We start from the raw sequence: 23,356 nt of genomic DNA, 5'->3' as shown, positions 1-23,356 counted from the left end.
TGGAGTTTAATTAGATCCCAACCGTCTGTTTTGGCTTTTGTTGCCAATGCCTTTGGTGTTTTAGTCATGAGGTCCTTGCCTATGCCTAGGTCCTGAATGGTATTGCCTATGTTTTCTTCCGGGGTTTTTATGGGGTTAGGTCTTATGTTTAAATCTTTAATCCATCTGGAGATAATTTTTGTATAAGATGTATGGAAGGGATCCAGTTTTAGCTTTCTGCACATGGATAGCCAGTTTTCCCAACACCATTTATTAAACAGGGAATCATTTCCCCATTGCTTGTTTTTGTCAGATTTGTCAAAGATTATATGGTTGTAGATGTGTGGCATTACTTCTGAGGCCTCTGTTCTGTTCCATTGGTCTGTGTCTCTGTTTTGGTACCAGTATCTTGCTGTTTTGATTTCTGTAGTCTTGTAGTATAGTTTGAAGTCAGGTAGTGTGATGCCTTTAGCTTTGTTCTTTTTGCTTAGGATTGTCTTGGCTATGTGGGCTCTTTTTTGGTTCCATATGAAGGTTAAGGTGGTTTTTTCCAGTTCTGTGAAGAAGATCAATGGTAGCTTGATGGGGATAGCATTGAATCTATAAATTACTTTGGGCAGTGTGGCCATTTTCATGATATTGATTCTTTCTAACCACGAACATGATATGTTTTTCCATATGTTTGTGTCCTCTCTTATTTCCTTGGGCAGTGGTTTGTAGTTTTCCTTGAAGAGGTCCTTCATGTCCTTTGTCAGTTGTATTCCTAGGTATTTTATTCTCTTTGTAGCTACTGTGAATGGGAGTTCACTCATGATTAGCCTTTCTAGCTATAGTGCTAACCCAGATTTTTACACATTTACCATTAGTTTTACCAGTTGATTTTCATGGTTATCAGGGTGACTATTACATTATGGAAAACTTCTACTTGTTAAATCTATATGTTATTAGTAACAAAATTATCTTAATTAAATTGTGTATATACATATATATATTTGCATAGTTATGATTTCTATAATTTTTCATTATCTTTTGTGAATGTGGTTCCAATTTCTGATTAAAACGCTAAGCATGCATACCCATATCAAAGCATCATTTTATAGACCATATTATATATTAAAAATATATATATTTTAATAGTAAACATTTCCAGGAAGAGAACTTGCTTCATAAGTCAGAGGTAGGTGAACAAAAAAAAATTTGGAAATGGGAAAATAATAAGGATCTGGATATGAATATAATTCCAGCAAGGAATCAGAATCTATAAATGTTTACTTTTTAATTATACTTTAGGTTCTGGGGTACATGTGCAGAATGTGCAGTATTGTTACATAGGTATAAATGTCCCATGCTGGTTTTCTGCATACATCCGCCCATCATCTACATTAGGTATTTCTTCTAGTGATATCCCTCCCCAATTTTCTCACCTCCTGCTATCCCTCCCTTTGACCCCCATCCCCCAACAAGCCCCAGTGTGTGATGTTCCCCTCCCTGTGTCCATGTATTCTCATTGTTCAACACCCACTTACAAGTGAGAACATGCGGTGTTTGCTTTTCTGTTCTTGTGTCAGTTTGCTGAGAATGGTGATTTCCAGATTCATCTACATCCCGACAAAAGACATGAATCATCCTTTTTTATGGCTACATAGTCTCCATGGTGTGCATGTGCCACATTTTCTTTATTTAGTCCGTCTTTGATGGGCATTTGGGTTGGTTCCACCATCTTTGCTATTGTAAACAGTGCCGCAATAAACATGTGTACATGTGTCTTTACAATTGAATGTTTTATAATCGTTTGGATATATACCCAGTAATGGGATTGCTGGGTCTAGTGGTATTTCTAATTCTACATCATTGAGGAATTGCCACACTGTCTTCCACAAACGTTGAACTAATTTACATTCCCACCAACAGTGTGAAAGTGTTCCTTTTTCTCCACATCCTCTCCAGCATCTGTTGTCTCCAGATTTTTTAATGATCACCATTCTAACTGGCATGAGATGGTACCTCAATGTGGTTTTGATTTGCATTTCTTTAATGACTAGTAATGATGAGCACTGTTTCTTGTTTGTTGGCTGCATAAATGTGTTCTTTTGAAAAGCATCTGTTTATATCCTTTGCCCACATTTTGTTGATTTTTTTTCTTGTAAATTTGTTTAAGTTCTTTGTAGATTCTGGTTATTAGCCCTTTGTCAGATGGGTAGATTGCAAAAATTTTTTCCCATTCCGTTGGTTGCCAGTTCATTCTAATGATAGTTTCTTTTGCTGGGCAGAAGCTCTTTAGTTTGATTAGATACCATTTGTCTGCTTTGGCTTTTGTTGCCATTGCTTTCGGTGTTTTAGCCATAAAGTCCTTGCACATGCCTGTGTCCCAAATGGCATTGTCCAGGTTTTCTTCTAGGTTTTTATGGTGTTAGGTCTTATGTTCCAATACTTAATCCATCTGGAGTTAATTTTTGTATTGGAGAACCGTTGGGTAGATCAACTTGCAAATTCAAAAACTTAGTTTATAAAGCACAAATTATAAGTGTAGGTAAAAATGCATTGAAGAACATATTAGTGTATTTCACTCTATTACCAAAAGCATTCCACTTGTTATAAATATTGTCTTCCCCTAGAGACATCTAGACACACAAATTTGTTCCAGATATGGCATGAGTCTAGATGTCTCTAAGGGAACACAGTGTTCTAAGGTTCTGAAGTGCACTACAACCTCTAAGTAAGATAAAAAGAAACCGGGTATAATCATAGGCCTACGACCTTAGATATTTTCAATATCAAATCATCAAACGTAGAGATTTCCTTTATAAGATTCCTGAGAAGTGTGGTCAACTAACCTCTGAATAGAAAAACAGTTAAAAATTCCCAAATATAAGATCTTGTCTGGACATATCACAAAGCCCAGCCATGTAGGACAAACAAGGAATTCTGGCAATATGTATGGTGTAGACCAAAAAACCTACAGCATTTCCTACACTAAAGTGATTGCCATAATGTGATGCCATCAACTCTAGAAAGCCACCAAGCATTGACCCTTCCTGGTTGTACACTGTTTCTTTATCAATATGCAGTTACATTTATTAATATAGTAAATTCCCTTTAATATTTGCATGGTTATGATTTCTATAATTATACATTATCTTTTGTGAATGTAGCTTCAATTTTTAATTAAAATGCTAGCCATGCATACACATATTAAAGCATCATTTTGTACATCATATAGTTTTTATTTGTCAATTAAAAAATAAGTAGGCCAGGCATGGTGGCTCATGCCTGTAATCCCAGCACTTTGGGAAGCTGAGGCAGGTGATCACCTGAGGTCAGGAGTTCCCTACCAGCCTGGCCAATGTGGTGATACCTCGTCTCTACTAAAAATACAAAAATTATCCAGGGTGTTGGCAGGTGACTGTAACCCCAGAAACTCTGGAGGCTGAGGCATGAGAGTCACTTGAATCTGGAAGGCAGAGGTTGCAGTGATCTGAGGTCAAGCCACTGTACTCCAGCTTGGGCAACAGAGCAAGATTCCATCTCAAAGATAGATAGATAGATAGATAGATAGATAGATGATAGAATTTTTAAGGCAGGAAGTAGGAAAGACAAAAAGAAATACTAAGCACAATGACAAGTGACATAGTATTCCTGTTCTGGCTTCTCTCTTTTCCTCTTTTCTAAATAATTGCTACCAATAATTGCAATTGACTTGCCTTTTAATTGTATGTATGGTTTGTTCTTATGTGCAGAAATTTTAATTTTTTATGCAGACACTTCTATCAATGTTTTATCTCTTATGATTTTTTAAAATTATCTTTATGTCTGAGCAGCATTTTTCTTCCTGAGATCAAATTAGTCATTCAGCCATGTTTTGTTATGTTCTGATTGACTGATTATGTTTTACTCTCTTTTCCCTCCTACCTTCATCCCTCCTCTCCATTATAATGTCTAATGCTAGTTTCTATTTACCAAAGACTCACTATGAGCCAAGTATTGCCCTTAGAATTTTCCATCTTATATCATCTACCCACCAACCCTGCATATTATTATTGTTCTCGTAAAAGTTAAGAATGACTGAAAACTGTGATGAAATTAAGCAGATGTTTTTTTCCAGCCCAAAACCTTTGATCTCAATTATTATGCTAGTCTCCCTTATTTGTCATTGGTTGCTTTTTTTGTTGTTGGTTAAAAGATTTTGCACTTTTGGCAAATAGCTCATTTCAAAAATATTGTTTATTTCTGCATCTCTAAACTCCATAATAATATCCTAACACATGACGTAAACCAGGATGCCATGAGGTAGTACACATAAATCAGAGAGCACAGTTTCATTTGCAGAACACATATAGCCATCTTTCTTTCTCCATGTTGTTGCTGTTGAGGAGTTATTTTAGATTACAAGAAATTTGGCATTGTAACTTTCAACAAAACTTGTGGTTTTTTTTTTTCCATTTCTGCCTGTTCACAAGTCTCATTTCCTACATATATGTAGGCCCCAAGGTATGCTAAGTAAGCAAATTATGTTGGCTGGCAGGTTTTCAGAAGGAATTTTGAACACAAATGATCCCTATATTTACCTTCAGAACACGAAACGCAGATTCTTCAGCTGAGAACAGCCTGAGTAATGGCTCTCTCAGTATCAGACAATTCGTGGACTATTTGTCTCAAATGTTGACAGGCATTAATGCTGCTATGGAACTAGATTTTTTAAAATCTCTGTGACTAAGAATTGGACAAATTGTCTTGTTTCGGGTCTTGGCATAGGTGCAACTTAAGGCCATGCATCTGTCTTGAAGTGTCAAGAAAATGTCCTCTTAAACAAGGTGTGGGAATTCTCACCAGCTGGCTCCAGCAAGTTGTGGGGCAATGGGGAGGGTGGGAGAGATGACTTGGCATGGAGACTGGTGCAAAATCTGCAGTGCTAATAGATAACAGCTGGAGAAGGCAATGAGTCAGTTTATGAGGATGAGGTTAGCCATGTTTGTGCCAGGGCCGGGGACCACAGTGGCAAGTATGGTACAGATGGCAACCTCGGAATCTGAGAATTCTAATTAAGGATGAGAAAGGAACAGGGCACTGACAGGCTGTCAGCAGAAGAGCAGAGCACTCTGACCACAAAACCACCTGGAGGCTCCCACTCTATCTTTGCTCTTTCAGAGATAATAAACAGATCACATTTTTAATTCCTGCACTTTTAGGGCAAAGTTAACCAGCACGGGCATTCAGCCCAGAAGTAGCAGCATAAGGTAAGAATTTCATTCTTGATTTTAAATTCTGATGTGTGCACACAAATACTCTACTTCTTGCCCTAGTATCTATGGAGTAGCAGGACTTTTTTTTTAACTCTCCAAAGAAACACACACACGCGTGCGCGCGCGCGCGCACACACACACACACACACACACACACACACACAATTTAAATTGCAGGATGAATATATGCAGTGCAGCATTTTAGATGGAGTCCAGAGGAGTTGGAAAACTATTAATATCATAGATCAGAACTTTTGGCAGATTATAATATGGAAATTTCAATAAACTCATAAGTTTTTCCTTCCCATTCATCTCATTTTAGTGGATGCCCCATGCAGCCATGAGGGCCCCATGCTCTTTGAAATGAAACTAAGGGACACTTTAAGCATAGATTGCTGTTTCTTCCTTTCCTGCTTCAAACACCAAAATGTTTCTTTTAAGAGTCAGTCAGCTCTCTCAGTGACTTCCTCTGCAAAACCTTAGCTCTTGTTGAATCTCTATATAGAAATAAAAATTATCAATTAGGCCTGCATATTTGTTTTGCTAGAATTATACTTTCACCTCTTTCAAAGAAGTAGAAGATTGAATATGTAGCTTTGTTATGAACACATGCCTTACAATGATGTTGAATTCAGTCATGGAGTTGGATTCAGGAGCTTTTGGAATATAAACAACTATGAACACAATTATTGAGAGCTCCATTCTCAATAAGCTAAAGTACCTGTTTAAATTCTTTGTGCATAATAGTGATGATCAACTCTAACAAAATTATCTAGGTCTTTTAAAGCTCCAACCATTCAATCATAATTTCCCTTTTGTCTAAGAAAACTTGCGAGAATAAAATGAGAAATTACGAAGTAAGTCAATACTTTCTAAGAATACTTAAAATAACTAAACAAGATATCTTTTATGTGTTTTTTGTTCTCTTGCATTGCTACATGGAAAAAATGAAGATTTCCATGATCCATAGTTATCAAGATGGAAACTTGTGTCAAAGAATAAATGTTTTTCTCTTCTCCAACAATAGCCACATTCTAAGTATTTCACGAATAACAGATGTTATCTCTTTGCCAGTTTTTCCCTTCATTTTTCTTGACATGACCCTCACAGATAGTTTCAGTGCTTCTTTCTGTGTCAATAACTTCTAAGTCAGATCCCTAATTTTGTCATCCAGAATTCAGCCTGAATTCTGTTACTCTTGTGTATTTCCCCATGACTATCCCGCTGTCACTTCAGTCTCAGTAAGTCTGAATTCACTTATAGGCAACTTCCAGTGAGGCACCATAGGACTTCCTGTTTTGCTGGCTTTCAATGGTACCTCCATTCCCCTAGTCACTCAATCAGAACAATTTATTCTTTCTGTTAATTTCTCTTTTCTATGTTGGACATTATTGGAGTTCAAAAGTACCTTTGAGAACATTTTAGTCCAGTCTGCTGCAAATTCAGGAATCTCTTTCAGAATGTTTCTGATAGATGTTAAAATAGTTGGCTTTAATTGCATACTTGCAAATGTTAAAAGATAAAGGTATTTAAAGGTAAAATCAAGACTTTCATACAAATACAGAATGAGTACACATCTCAAAGATTTTATTTAACAGCAGTAACATGTTATCAGTTCAAAGTGACACTCAAAAGATCCACACATTATAGGCAAATCTAGAACGCTAGAAATAATTTACAGGTACATGCAAAATGAGTTACGAGGCAATAATCATTTGGACACAATAAATTTGCACATCAATGGACAAAAATGATTTGCATTATTTTCAGTTTTTACAATTTGTGTAGTTAGAAAATATCTCAATGACCAGAAAAGCTTGAGATACCCAAAAGGGCGCATCAGGCAGGATAGCCAGTGGTTTTTATTTTGTTTTGTTTTTTCTTTGGGTCTCTTTCAAAATATTTCACAATTTTTTCTTTACACAGGTGAAAATAAAATTTTTGTGAATGGGCCATTTTCTTTTTTGACCTCAAACTGGCATAAGATTTTTCCTAATACTGAAGTAGAATTTTCTTTCCTATAACATTCCTCCTTGTTTTTCATGACATCTGTTAGGGTAGCTCAAAAGATTTTTGATTCTCTGAGTAATCCTTCAATAAATCCTTCAATAGCAGGTACTGTTTGTCCCGTTTGTCCTACCTTTTTCTGTGTTAAATCTTGTCATTTTTTTAAGCTCTCCTTTATATGACGTTTTTCAAACATCTAAATATCTGAACTAGTCTTCTTCTCTTGACAAGCTTTAATGTTCTTGGTTTTTTTACCCATTTCAAAGCATTAATACATGGACATAATGATTCTGCACTGAGAAATCTGTAGTAGATTTGTGGGATACTTACCTGCCTTGATTGGACATTGTTTCTAATCTGTAGCTTAAAATTATAGGACCTAATTTTAAGAGAGGATGAGGATCAGTTTTGTCTATAAGCATAGCCTTCCTGATACACTGGTCCAAACATGTTGTCTAGTCCCCTTCTCTACAAAACAATAAACTAATAACATCTAGTATGAATTGAAGATAGTAATAACCCATTGGGATTATACATTAGTTAAACTTAAGAGATATGACACACCATAAAATTAAAGGTTATTATTATATATGTGTGTGTGTGTGTGTGTGTGTGTGTATACGTCACTCAACTTGAGTATATGCTGAAATAAAAATCCCTAAACATTTTCTTTTTTTTCCCTTCATTCCTTCATTCTTTTTCATTCTTTGTTTGCTTTCTTCTTTCCTCATTTCTTTATGTGAGATGCTTGCCAACATCCAGCTTCATGGATATACTATCTGTCCTATTGTAAAGGGCCCCATACTTAGAAAGATCCCACCCTTACTTTAGCCTCTAGTGTCACTATCTTGAGATTATTCATACCCTTTAAATAAGAGCCCCTGCAATTTATTTTTCCCTGGTCCCAGCAAATTATGTAACCGTTCTTGCTTGCCGACTAAGGTCTACGCCATCCCTTTCACAAGCAATTGATTCCTTGATAGCTATTCTCTTCCTCCCTTCCCACACCTACTGAAAACACTTTAGAATAGTTTTCATCCTTTTCCAACCAGAATGAGCGAGACACCAGCTGCCTAGCTATTCACCTAGCTATTCACTCCTCCTCTAATTTTTTGGGTCACAGGACCCAGTTAATTCTTTAATGTACCTTTTTCATAATATCATTTTTATACTAAAAAATCAAGACAATAGAAGCTCTAAATTTTGCTTGAAATGCTAATGGTAATCTTTTTTACCCACTGATTTGCCCTTCCTTAATTCCAGTTGCTCCTTCCAAATTTTAATTTTAATCATCATCACTAAACCAAACCATGAATATATTATAAATTACCTTACTTTTCTAGCATCTTATGAAATCCAATTCATTAATTCTTCAACTATTTAACAAATATGTGCTTGGTGATAATAACTATGCAATTAGTGCAGCAATGCAATGGAAAAAAAAAAAACAAAACACACACCTAGCCCCATCCTCTGTAATTTACAGCTTAGAAAGGGGGACAGATTTTTAATAAGCGATTACTCACTTGTGATGAATGTCATGAAGGAATAAAATTGGGGACTATAAGAGAGAATTAAAGGAAGCATAATTTGCCTTTTGCCCTTGACTATTCAAACCTCATTCATAGCTCAAAATACAGAGAAACAGCTGCTTCGTAAATATAGCTTCTTGTTTCTTATCTTCCTTGCTTATAATATTTAGTCTGGTTATCCAATTCAAACCTTTTTCATTAATATTTTATTTACTGCTTCCCCAGTTAGATTGCAGTCTAGACTATGCCTTATATGCATTTTTTACCCTAAAGACTCAGCTTAGCTATTACCTTCTCTGGAACTCTTGCCTTATTATCCTTTTCTCTGATCCTGAACATGTATATATATGTACATATGCACATACATACATATGTGTGTATATGTGTATGTATACACATCTTTGTGTAGATCCATCTTTATGCCTCTATAGCACTGAGTCCAGGATATTCTAACTGATCGCTTAGCCTATTTTATAGTAATTTGATTCCGTCTTTTCATCTCTCACTATTGCATTATTTCCATTTCCATACGACTGGACTTTCTTTTATCTCTATTCCCAGTGCTCACCATGGCACCAGGCTCAGAGTAGGAGATGCTCATCAGCTTCTGAATGGATGAAAAAATGTTTAGTTCTACCAAGTCTGCTATGTCTCTGAATTTAAATGTTGAGGAATATTCCAAGTGACTGTTGCAGAATCCTTATGTTACAGTGATTTATTACTAATTACAAATACTATGATATACATACAGAAATAGGAGCATTTACACAATCAGAAAAAGAAAAACCCATTCTTGGCTAGGTATCTGAAAATATTCTCTAGAGACAGAGTATATTTCAATTACAATTAGTATATAATGTATTGTTACTGTTTCTTTCATTACCAGCTAATTGCTTTTAGAGTACCATCTCTGGGATGCCATTTGGTGGGTTTCGGATCACAGCTCCCTGTAAGTAAAGATATAGAAAGTAGAAGTATCCTACATATGATACCTGGAATATAGGTAATTCATTTCCTGATGTAGGGCATGGGACACTTAGGGGTACAATCCTGCTGTATCTCGGATGGCCATACAAACCATCAGAGGAGGAAGAGGCAAACCTCGCATACCTAATTAGCATCAAAATCCATCCCTTTTCTCCTTTGGTTTAAGGGTTGCCTTCTTGAGGGGAAGGGGGAAGATCAGGGATAAGTTACTGGGATTTAAACATACATTCAGACTTTCTTCACCATAAAAACCTTTAATGTGGTAATTGCCTAGCATCCGTAGTCAGGTTTTCTCAAAGTTAAATAGATGAGCAGTAGATCATTATGATTTCATTGGTAGAGTTTGATCACTATCTACATAAGATTTATTTTATTTTATATCTTAAAAGAAAGATACTGTTGGTGGTTATTTTGTTTTAATGAGGAAAATAACTCTTAGCCAAGATATGATATATGTCTTTAAATATTTAAGAACTGTCACATGAAATAGTTATTTGAATTTTACAATTTGACTTCAAATGGGATTACTAAAATCAATAGAGAGAAGCAGCAGGAAGCTAGATTTTAAGACAACACCAAAGAAAGAGAACATTTTATTAGTTAAACTTACAAAATTGGAATGCAACTGATTCCTGAAGTATTAAATTCTTCATAAGTAAAGGTGCTCAAATAAATAGTGGTTATGTAAACCTTTAACAGGGCTATATATATTCGTATGCATATCTTTGGGCAAGATGTGTGTTAACTGTTTGCCAAGATTTCCTCCCACTCTGACAATATTTCTATACCCTTTCTCCAGCTAGTGAAGGCTGAAGACCCAGTTTCTCATACTGTAAACATGGCAAACACAATAGTGCTCTTGATCGTTCCTATGCTAGTTCACCCATGGCCTGGCCCAACATCAGAATGGGGTTGTCCTAGTACAGGTTAGCTGCAGTGAGTTAGGAACTTGTCTGGCATAGAATAAGCACTCAATACATGTTAGCCATTATTGCTGTTGTGGTTTTTGTTGTTGTTATTTGCAGGGAAGAGCACATTTTCCAAGCTCTAACTCTTCATTTACTCAGCTGGATCTGCCAACACAATTGAGGATAAAATTGTCTTTCTATCCTCAAAATTGACACCTGAATGCAGAAACCACATGGAATAATGTAAAGAAAGAGTGACTGGTTATGTTAAAATGAAAAGTGTACTTTATGGTTTATGTGGTGTTTTTATATCCCTTATCTTATTTGTGATTTTTCCAGTAGCTTCATGAGAGAAGTCAGGAATTATCATTCTGTCTCAGAAAACTGATAGTTTGAGTGGTTGTGTGGCATCCACAAAGTTACTTATACCCAATAGTGCAGGATTTTAAGCCTATCTGCCCTTAAATGATAAACCCAGGGCTTATGTTAAAATCTAACCGTCTACATAGCATATACGTAAGCAAGAAATGGTGTGCCATCTCTAGTTGGTGTAGATGTCTTAATTCCTCAAAGTAGATGCAAAACAGTCCTTGGTGGGTAATAACTTCAACTTTCTTGAGAACAAAGATAGTTTTGTGGATAATTGAACACCATTTGACTCCTGAATAGTGAGAATTAGTCTACAGCTTTTGCTTTTTGTTATAAATAATGGTGCTAATCATACCTTGTGGGAACTACTACTTTAAAATAATGAGGCTGAGACTTGATATCTTACTCCAATTAAAAAATAGCCTGAGTTATGAATAGCACACACATAAATGCTGATTACATTTTTTCCTTTCCCTTATTATAGAAGAATCCTGGGGTTATTTTAATATCAGGAGAACCGTATTTTTATAAATGGACTTGGAAGCTAAATATACTTTCTCTTCAGTTATCAACAAATTTTGATAAGTGACTAATACATTAGGCTCCATCCTATTAATTTTGTTTGCCCTTTCTCTTATTCTTTGTCAAGGGTCTTCAATAAGTTGCTTAGTATCAAAGGGCAGATCTTAAATCTTGAAGCTTTCCTCTTTGGAATTTCTTAATTCAGTTCCTGTCATACCTTCCTTTGATTTTTAAAAAATCTCCCTTTATAAGTTCTAGGATCTCACTGCTACTCCTACACGCCTAACACTCATGCCCTCCACATTTGCCCAGAGGGAGACACTGGGGGAGGCAAGAGTGTGGAATCGTTATGCATTTAGATTCTGGAACTCCAACATCCTCTCTTTTATTCATAAGTTTAGCCAACACATATATTCTGAGCGCCTACAATGAGTCAGACACTGGATATGTAGACAAATAAAATTCGTGATCCCTCTTCTCATGGAACATACAATTTAAAAATGAATAAACAAATAAATAAATATATAATTAAGTGTATAATTAACAATTGGAAATGTGCTATAAATGAAAAATACAGCATGGTAGTAGAATAGATCAAGTTTTTAATTTTGCGTTTTTTTGTTCCATCATTTATATAATGGAGTTCTTAACTCATTGCTGCTTCTTAATTCATTGCTGAGAAAATTAGATAACACAGCGTGGGTGAATGCTTAGTACAGTGTCACACACATGCATTATCCTTAAACAGTGTCATTATTGTTCATAAAAATCAGTTTCTCTTCTTCACCAAAAGGCTAGAAACTCTTTTTGGGCAAGTATACATTTTATCAATGAGTATTCATTGGTAGTTGTTTAACTTAATTATAATCATGGTCCATTGTAGTCTTTCAAACTGATAAACATCACACATATTTCTTAATTATGCTTCTCTGTTCCATTATCTCAAAGTTTTGTTTTCCCTCCAACACCCTCATTGCATGAAAATAATAATCAATAAATTAAGCTTCTTGGAAGTTCCTCTCATTTCTAATTTCTGCAGCAATGGATTTAATACACTAATACTTTTATCACATATTCAAGCATAATTGTTCTTTCAGGCACTGCTTACTGTAATATATGTATATTGATGAGTTTTCAGGCATATATTTCACTTGTCCTTTTGAAGAGCAGAGAGGATGCTTCAGATCTGCCAGGATCAATGACTCTCATTCTCATGACACAGCGAAGTATATTGCAATTTCTCTCCTTTGTTTTCACTCCATTTCATATGTGTAAGTGGTATTTATTTTATTTTATAAAAGCAATTTAAGCCTTGATGATAAACCTTTAGAGCAAAAATTTGTTTTATAACTAACTGGATTGAAATAAGAAAGTCCTTATTATTCTATTCATTCAGTGAAGCATAGTAAGTAGGATCTGGGGATCTGAAGTCAGAGTTCCTGGACCAGGCCAGGTCTCTACCGACTTGGGAGGTGTGAATGAAACATAAGATCTCTGAATGTCAGTATCCTCATGCAGAGGATGGAAATGAGAGCAGCACCCACCTTGTAGCATTGTCATGAGAAATGTCAGTTAATACATGCAGAATGCTTGCCTCAGCACCAGGGACATCGAACATTCAGTACTTATTAGCAATTACTGTTATGTATGCCAAAAATTACTGTTATGTATTCCAAACTATATTTGCCGAATCCTGTGCTAAGTGTAAGTATTCACGATGTTAAGCATTTTATTCAGCTGCTATTTTTGCCCTTGGGCCACTTGCCTTCTTCACCCAGTTTTGTTGTTGTTGTTGTTGTTGTTGTTTTTCTACAAAAATGAAATAAAATAAAACTCAGCCATTCATAAGAAATGGTTAGGCTTGCTTGGGGAGGGTTATGTATATTGCTCCTCTATAAAGCTCAAACCTTTTCAAGAAGTTACTTCATCTTTCTTCAAATTCGCACTTTTCTCCCTCTCATCGCTATCAATCTTTCTTTGTGTGTGTGTGTTCCTTCCAAGTTTTTATTCTAGCCCAAAGTGTAGTGGAAAGAAATCAAACTTTGAAGGCTAACAGACATAGGATTGAATTTAGAATTTTCCCTCACTGGTTATGTGAGCTTGAGTCACATGGTCTCTGAATCTGAGCCTTGTTCTCTCTAAAGCGAGGATAATGACAGCTAATTGGTTATTTTGAGGATTAGTAATAACTATGGGTACTCAATAAATGGTATTTTTAAATTAATTTGGCCAATTTGCTATCTATACTATCTAAATTGTCAATTATATTCTGGCTTGTCAGTGTCTAAAAACATTAATATGTATATGTATTAGATTTGGCTTTAAGTTTTTTAAAGAACAATTCTGTTATGATATGTACATTCTTTATGACTAGAATAATTTGGGTAAATTTGTGCTATAATTTAGGTTGACCTAAGTGGCCCCTTATGAATTAAAAAATTAAAACCTGATCACATCTTTCAAAATTAATTTTATTTTTAAAAGGGAAACAAAACTCTTAGGTCTAAGATTTATGCTTAAAAATGTAAGCAACCTAGGAAGAAAAAAGCATTCATGTAACTTTATTCTCACTGGCATATAAGTGTTAATGGGAGAAGGAAAATAAAAATGAGAGTAATGACTTTTCCAATTGCTCATATAAAGGCAATCTACCTCAAATGTCTGCTTATAGCTAACCATGGGCTATGCAGATTGCTGAGCAGTAAATCTTTGTTTACTTGTATATATAAATCTTACATTATTATCATTCAATTTGAGTTCATTGAGTGTCCACTATCTGCCAGGCATTGTAGAGACTCATGAGTATGAGTGAGGCATGTTTTATGATTATAAATAACACATGCAAGAACAGAACACAAATTTTGCCACATAAAAGTAATCTTATGATGAAATATTTACATGAAGTTCTTATTCAGTAAACTAGTTTTGACTGTCATTATGTGTAAGAAACTTCTGTGTCTCACTGAAGCACAATGTTGATTTTCCTTGAGTTTATTGTGTAAAATCATTTACCCATTTTTTTCTTATGTTTTCCCTGCCTGGAACTCGGAAGAAATGGATGAAATAAAACAATTTTATAATGGGGTTTGTTCAATATTTCAACCATGAAAATTTACCCTTTAAACACAAATATATATTGGAATTGCATTAAAATTATTATAGTTTTAAATGCTGATGTTAAAATATTTTCCCTAGTAGCACTTATTTTGGAAAGGCAGAGTATATAATCCTGGTATTTTATTATTTAGCTAGTTCCCAGGACTTGTTTACGACTATTCTCAACCTTAATAGCTACCATTTATTGAGCACTTATTATATGTCAGATCCTGGAGTAACTGTTTCCTATATATATTGTCTTATTTAATCATCACTTCTACCTTATAAAGTAGATATTTTAACCTTGATTTTTCCCGTGAGGATCCTGGAGCACAGCAAGCCTAAATAACTTTCCAAATTCTCACAGCTAGAAAATAGTCGAGTTGGCATTTGAACTCAGATATTTAACTTCAGATTTATCAGATGCTAAAATCCTTGCCTCTTAATGTTGTGTACAGTATCAGAATGCACCTACAAATTGTTCACAAAACTTAATTTATAAAACCCATTTTTAAAGATGATGGATATGCATTAAAATTCACTTTTGGTTTTACTGAGGGCCATTTTTCTTCAAAGGAGAATATCTTCAAAGGGGAAACGAAAACACCATAACCATGTACATGACTCTGAAATTTGCATTTGAGTTCTCTTTTACCACTTAGAATTAGGGCAGTTGCAGATTTTTAGTTGCCCAGCTTAGGAGCACTGCTAGTGTGAGAAAGGCAATGAGGATCTTTGAAACTAAAAACACCATCATCTGGGAAGGGTGCACACATTAGTTTGAACATATTCAATCCCCTTTCTTCTCCTACTTCATGCTTGAGTGACTAGCTAAATGTAAAATGGAGACTTCCCAGTTATCTCAGGAGGGTTGCATTTTCATTCCAGATGTCCTGTTTGCATAGGTTATATCCTGTGTTCACAGTTAATTTGTAAGTTGAATGCATGGATTTGTGTTGGAAATGTCTTTGTTTGAAAAGGCATTTGTGTAGAGAAACATTTTAACTCAATAAATGGTAAAATATTATTCTAATATGTGCACAGAAATGCCAGGTCACAGGAATTTTTAAACTTTTATTTCTGATCCTATTTTTGGTACATAATACGTTCAGTAATGATTACATTCACCTTTTCTGAGGCTAGAATAGGAAGGGCAATTATATGGTATTATTAGCATTTGAAGCCTAAAGTATAGAGTCTTATTGTACTCCACTTTCCATCATACTAAACCACTTACATCACCTCAAAAGCAAAGGAAGGCAAAATGCATGTTCCACTTTCCATTTATTAGGTTTTGAACATTGAGTGACCAGGGTCAGTGGCTGGATGAGTAGCAGAGCATTAATGTTTAGATATCATTCTGCCCAGTGCTTGTCAGATGGCTTTGAATATTACCTAGTAAGTAACAACATATATTTTACGTTACAGTCCAGCACACACATGTACATACTAATTGTAATAAATGATTTCAAAAATAAGTTTTACATTTGCTATGTGTCATATTCTCTGACAATGTCTCATTCTATTCCATTCCATTCTATTCTATTCCATTCCATTCCATTCCATTCCATTCCATTCCATTCCATTTTTCTATGCCCTATGTAGTCATGCTCTTTTATTCTTTCTTCTTTTAAGTTTGGTCCTGAATCACCATTCAATTGAATTCATGACCCATTAATGGACTATGACCTGGAGTTTGAAAAACATCCTGTATAAATAGTGGGTATTTCTAAGAGGTTAATAATTAAGACAATGGCAGGATCACATAAGTTTGACCAAGTTTTCAGGATGAACAGACTGAAGGAGGCAGTTCTCCAAGTGAGAAATGATGAGGGACTGAAACGAGCTGTGGTGATATAAATAATAATGCTAGTCAAAATGCACTGAACAATGTTTTTGAGAACGCATTATGCAAATCTTCATTTTGGGTACATTCTATCATTTAAGCCCTTTAATAACTATGCAGATACAATAGGTATTATGCATTATCTTCATTTTGCAGATGAAGGAGCTGAGGCTTTGAAAATACTTTTCCCAATTCTACATAGCTTGAGACTGGCAAAATCAAAATTCAAACCCAGATTTGCATGACTGTAGCCCAAAATCTCATTTATTACCTTCCTATCTTCTTTACCTTCCCCAGATTATTGTGGTTTTTATTGTACAAGGATCAATACATTTCGTATGGATCAGTAACTTGCATCCAAAAAATGTGTCTACAGTCCTTTCGAGATGTTTTAGAAGAGGCCATGGAATTTTCCTAAGAAGAAAGACATTTTAAATGTAGAACTGTGAATTTCTCAGGCTGTCAATTCCCTTGAAAATAACAGACCTCCTGCTGCTCTGTTTTTATGCTGTTCCTCTACCAAGGTGGTTGTTTTCATTTTGTTTGGAAATATAATGATGTTTCACCTAAACCTTTCAGAAAGATACTATTTCCTTTGGAAGGCTATACTTAATGCCAGCTGGGGTGACAGAGTGAAATGCAGAAGATAAAATAAATTGAACATGCACTACAGTTTATAAGTTTAGCTCAAGCTGAGTGTCAGCTCTCATTGATAAGTTCTCAGCACACTCATTGAATTGGATCATTTGTTCTCTGAATGGGCTGACATATCCTTACAAAAGCAGAAATGCTAGCAGCCTTACTTTTCTCTTCCATTCTTCATTGCAGTGCTCAGGAAAGGAAATCCAATTTCTGTATACCACATTTTTAATGGATTCCCTTGACACTGTGTAAGGTATTTGTTTACAAATGCCTACATGATTTTCTAGAGGACAGGGACGTAAGCTTGGGAGTTTACCATGTTTGATGTAATGGTGTGCTTTAAATGTATGCATGCTATGCATGGCAAATGTAAGAATGTTTTGGAGAGTGCTAAGAATGATCACTTTTAAACATTTATTTCCTTTGTATGAAGCATTTTGCATAATCACATAAAGAAAAGTGTTTACTCCATGTCATCTTTGGGTAAATGTACTTTTGATGCAACAATATTCAGTAGTATGCTTTTAAAAAATATTTTTTTTTCTAGCTGATACTAAACAATCCCATCAAGGGATTCCTTACTTTATAAAATACAAATTTCTTTTAAATATCTCAAACAAAATTTTCTTTCACAAAGAAGGCTGATTTTAAAACAAGACATATCCAGAGCTAAATGTAGTTTCGGTCACCTATTAACATTGTAACCTTGTGTTTAAACTTTCCTAGATGAGGCATCTTTACGTGGAACATAGGTCAGTAATACTCAAAACGTGAGAGTGTTGGTATCAAGGGAGATAAATAAGGCCTAAAAGAGTCTCTGGCTCAAGGTCATGGCTCAGTAAAGATTCACTCCTCATTCTTTCCAAACATGTGAACTCATACATTAAGAACCCTACACTATTTAAGTATTTTAAATAAAATTCATAAATATTGCTAGTAAAAGTCAGTGGTATGCAGACATTATCCCTTAACCACACAAGTAAATATGTGTTATTATTACATATATTTGGGAACTTATACTACAACAGAAGTGATGTATTTAGTTGTAGTTAAGGTCCATTGATAATTCTTGTTGTAATGTTCAATGAATCTCTCTACTTATCTAAGAGTTCTTTTGTCATAAACTGAGTTTATTGAAAAGTGTCCCAAATTAGCTAAAAAATTACATTTCAAAAGAAACTCTTACTGTGTTGTATATTCTTGTTCTGCTACATGAGTCAGGATAGAGGGGAACATTTGGTTAAATAATGTTTTTATCACTATGCTAAAAGGCAATTTATGGAGAATAAAACCTAGAATCACATTGTACTCAACTATACTCAATTATGCATTGACTCTGAGAATATAAAGAGTATCAATAGAGTTTATTCCCAATAGAGTACAAGGGTTTTCAGGAAAGAAAAGCAAGGTGTTTAAGGGTAGTTGATCCTGGTGGGTAAAAGCCTCCATAATACTGAATGTAGAGTTAGGATGTAAAACAATCCATGGGAGGATAAACAAATGTGTGAATGCATATATAGAATTCAATTGAAAAAGAAATTAATAGGTTACATCACAAGCAGTTTACAAATAAGATATAAGTAAGATTAAATCAATTTTTAACATGGCACAAGGCAATCTGATTAAAAGCAAGACATGCGAAGGTTATAAATAATATTCTTAATATAGTCGTCTGGGATGAAAGAAATTTAATGAGTCAACTTTTCCCCTACAGTAGTTTTATTTCTTTTGGATTCACTTGTAGGCTCATCTTGTACCTGTGTTCTAGTCAAACAGCAATGTGGCTTTAAGTATGTTTTTCTGCATTATCAGAAAATGCAAAATACTGTGGTCTGGCTTAGTGCTGATGTGACCTTGGCTTATAGTATATCTATGGGAACTGTCATACAGCAGAGCAGCGGGTTTTTATGCTTCTTGGTTTTCACCCCATTCAAGATACTTTATATAAAGTAGTCTTATATCAGTTGATCTCTTAGAATCTCCAATGTCAGGTTCTTTAAGCTGGAGACAAGGTACACACCACTAAAAAATTTAGGCTTCTATGAGCAGAAACAAATGTTGAGTAGTAGTATTTCTTTTATTGACTCAGTCTGTCATTCTACTGATATTTGTTAAACATCTGCAACATGCAGAAGAGTAGGTTTCTAAAGTCCATGTGCAAGACAAACTTACTTTTGAAAGTGCAATATCACAGAGAGGAACTGCCTCTGAGTTAGTCCGGTGTGGGATGTATGAGCTTCATGCTCAGAAAAGATCACTGCTTCTTTAACTGAGTACAGAATGACTTCGCCTGAGTAAGGTGAAGTCATTCCCTTGCCCTCAGTTGCCAAGAGGTAGAATAAACACATGGCATTAAATACTAGAATTATACTCCAACTGGAAGAAACTCACATTCTAGGAGGTTCCAGGGGTTGAGATGGCATGGATGAGCAGATTTGCTTTGTTCTAATGCTCAGCCTTGGTCATTCACCCACTGAGTAGAATGGTGGGTGCCATATTGAAATTATTTTATAATTTTTTACTTAGTCTCTCTTATTTTCTGTCTCTCCCTCTCCCTTTTTCTTCTTCTCCCTTGTTAACACCCATGCTTTTTCATATGTATCTGGAAACAAGCAAATATTTACCTGAACATATAAAAACTGGGCTTTAAAACCAAATAGACCTTAGGTAGAGCTCAGGAGAAATTAATGTTTAGTTAGCATGAACTCTTAAGAATCTACAAATTAGCCAGTGTGAACAAAGAGTTTAGTTTTTCTTGCTTGTAAAATGTGGATAACAATGTTAAACTTGTGAGTTTTCTAAAACAGTTCTCAGGAATGTAAGAATAGTACTAAGTGGCTGGCATTGAATGAACACGAGTAAATGGTGGACAACAGAATATAGCACACAATGATTCAACAGAGTATAGCAGAGACAAGCAAAAGAGAGAATACCAAATAATGACACCAGGAATGATAAATGCTTGCCTGAAAGGTATCTTCTGGACAGAATTTTCAAATAGAGGGAGAAGCTAACTAGGTGATCAAGGCAAAGAATGCCAGCTGCCTCAGAGGAAGCAGTGTGTGTAGCAGCATAGAGGCACCAAAGAATAGCCTGAATTTATGGAATTGCAGTTCTTTTTTTTTTTTTTTTTTTTTTTTTATGCAGTTTTGTTCTTGTTGCCCTTTAATGCAATGGCATGAGCTTGGTTCACCGTAACCTACGCCTCCTGGGTTCAAGCAATTCTCCTGCCTCAGCCTCCCAAGTAGCTGGGATTACAGGCACCTGCCACCACACCTGGCTATTTTTTCTGTATTTTTAGTAGAGACATGGTTTTGCCATGTTGGCCAGGCAGTCTCCTGACCTCAGGTAGTCCACCTGCCTTGGTCTCCCAAAGTGCTGGGATTACAGGTGTGAACCACCGCACCCAGCCAGAATTGCAGTTCTATAAGTAATAGAGAACAGAAGAGTTGTGCAAGGCCAAATCATGAAGGGTCTTGAAATCTGTAGCCTCCTTAGAATTGACCAGAGAGATTATTATTGCTGTCCTGTTAAAGTCAAGGTTTTTTTGGACAGAGAAAACTCCTTGGGCTGAAGTCACAGTGTCGCATGCAGCATAACGCATTCGAGCACAAGTAAATTTCTCTTAAAGGGATTTGGTAGTGTTTAATCCTACTTTTGACTGGAAGATAAGTTGGTATTTGTTTATGTGGTGGTATTTATTAAACTAAAAAAAATATAGGTAAAACCACACAGGATATGCACCTAATTAATTTTCTATGAAGTTAATCGTAAAAGTACGGTTTTAGAAAAAAATAGTATGCTCAATAAATAATAAATTGTATTCCTATTATAAATATCATTATATGATAATGGAGCAATCATAAAGTAAAAATAAATATAATAGTATTTTAATTAACCTAATTAAGTCTATAGTCGTTAAAACCTTAAGTGTTTCAGTTTAATCTTTGAAGAAATTAGCATGTTAGTGTAAGATAATTATTATTATAGCACTTCAAATGCTATGAGTTCAGAATTAAGAGAAAAAGTTATGAAGATTAAAGAAAGTAATAATTCAATAAAATGAAAATTTTAATTTAAATAAATTACTTTGAAGTCTTATAAACATTTAGCAATTTGGATAAATAAGTAATCGGGGACTTATACCTCACATCCAAAATATATTTTCAGAAACAAGTTTGGACAGCATACCAGATAATTCTGAGTGCACTCAACAATTTTAGGACATTGATTTTTAGTCAGTATGCAAGCTAGGTCTAATGTTTCTATTTTGATATTCAAAATTTTCAAAGAAAATTTAGTTTTTTTTTTCAGTAACAGGATATTTAAGTGTATTTTTCTACATTATCAGAAAATATGGTCTGGTTTAGCTGCTGATGTAATCTTGGCCTATGGTATACCTATGGGAACTGTCATACATCACAGCAGTAGGTTTTTATGCTTCTTGGTTTTCACCCATAAAAGATACTTTATATGAAGCAGTCTTAAATCAGTTTATTTCTTACAATCTCCAAAGTCAGGCTTTTTAAGTTGGAGACAAAAAACAAAGCACTAAAAAAATGTAGGCTTCTCTCAGCAGAAACAAATGTTGAGTAGTAGCATTTATTTATTTATTGACTCAGTCTGTCATTCTACTGATATTTGTTAAGTCTAACACAATAGGCCAGCTCCTATGAACAACAAACTAAAAAAACTCAGTTGTTTAACCACACGGTTTATTTTCTTGCTCAGCTGTGAGCCCTAAGAAGTACACCCAAATGAATGGCTCTCCTCCAAGTAGTGACTTAGGGGCCTAAGCTCTTTCCATCTTGTGGATCTGTTATCTTTGATACATGATTTTCAAGACCACTGTAAGGGTTGTCTGCACTGGCAGATCATACGCAGATTTGTATGTGACTGCTGGAAACTGGCATTTAATTATAATTTTCTTTTGAAATAATATACTTTGTGATACTTTTCATACTATCAAAGCAGCAGCTACCTATTTCATAATTAACTATTGAAATAAATTTGGCTTGCTATAAGCTATCAGATGAAGATTGCAATACAAAATGTGATTTAAATATTTGATAATAAGTATCAGTATAGTACTATAAATTCAAAGATGGTTTGAATGTAGTCCCTTGTGGAGATGACAAATTATGCAGGTAATAGAAAACTTACATCTAAATAACTACTAAGAAGTTAGTTACAGAAAGAAAAAGAAGAGGAGGAAGAGAAAAGAGAAAGATGGGGAGGGGAAAGGGAAAGATAAGGAGGAAAAAAATAGGAAGTATCAGCAGCAAGATATTGGACATTATTCTCATTCAATAGCCCGGTTGTTTTTTAGGTATAAGAAATGATAGGCAGAAACATTGTCCTTCTTATGTTCTTGAAAATCCACCCCCTAATGTAGGAACTACCAAACTCAATTCAAAACTGAAGTGATTTGCCCTAAAGTTTCCTATCTCAAAACCTCCAAGTCATCTTGGACTCTAGATTCAAGTGTTCTGTTTCTAGCTTCTTATGTACTTTCTTCTACTTATTTTGAGTGACTCTTAGTTTAAGCTCCATGGCTCCCCAGCTTTCACCTTTGTGAGTCACCTCCCTGTAGTTAGTCTGAAGGCAACATCAGCTCCACTACTACAGAGGCTGGAGTCAGCATAAATGTTTACTAGTTATGAGAGTATTGTACAAATCGGTGAGATTATTCTAGGAAATATGTTGACAAACTTTTATAAAACAGTAATATATAATGACATACACATTACATAATTGCATTAGTTCATGGATATATTTACTAAATGCAAAGCTACATAATGAGTGAATTGGTATAAAATCGTTTTGGAGAAAGTTATCAGGTAAATAATAGTAGAGTCAATTCTCAGAGTCTCAGAAAAGGTAAAAATTAAAGAAAGAAATAATGCCGAAATAAGGCAAATATGAGAATAAGAGTAGTAGAAAAACTAGGCATAAGGTGTTATTTTGTTGTAGAGATTCTCTCTGATTTCACTCTGAAATCTAGTTTTAGCTTCTGTTAGTTTTGGATTATATTACTATAATAGTATATTATATTATAGTATAATATAATACTATAATTATTATATTATAGTATAATATAATACTATAATTATTATATTATAGTATAATATAATACTATAATTATTATATTATAGTATAATATAATACTATAATTATTATATTATAGTATAATATAATACTATAATTATTATATTATAGTATAATATA

General features: G+C 34.7%; 1 protein-coding gene and 2 long non-coding RNA genes across 5 annotated transcripts in view; 2 read left to right on the top strand and 1 right to left on the bottom strand.

Annotated features, from left to right (window-relative positions):
• KCNIP4 (potassium voltage-gated channel interacting protein 4) overlaps positions 1-23,356 on the top strand; it is a 1,204,862-nt gene that overhangs the window by 350,419 nt on the left and 831,087 nt on the right. The gene's annotated exons all lie outside the window — the stretch shown is intronic.
• Positions 21,192-23,356, bottom strand: part of LOC116545360 — an 18,380-nt gene continuing 16,215 nt past the window's right edge. The window contains exon 4 of the long non-coding RNA XR_004266288.1: positions 21,192-22,429. This is a non-coding gene — a long non-coding RNA (uncharacterized LOC116545360). The remainder of the gene's footprint in view (positions 22,430-23,356) is intronic.
• Positions 22,421-23,356, top strand: part of LOC116545331 — a 1,333-nt gene continuing 397 nt past the window's right edge. Inside the window, exon 1 of the long non-coding RNA XR_004266277.1 lies at positions 22,421-23,171. This is a non-coding gene — a long non-coding RNA (uncharacterized LOC116545331). The remainder of the gene's footprint in view (positions 23,172-23,356) is intronic.

Source organism: Sapajus apella, unplaced genomic scaffold (assembly GCF_009761245.1).
Source record: "Sapajus apella isolate SASKATOON/1434 unplaced genomic scaffold, GSC_monkey_1.0 scaffold5, whole genome shotgun sequence".
Taxonomy (NCBI): domain Eukaryota; kingdom Metazoa; phylum Chordata; class Mammalia; order Primates; family Cebidae; genus Sapajus; species Sapajus apella.
This window is presented reverse-complemented; position numbering and strand designations above follow the sequence as displayed.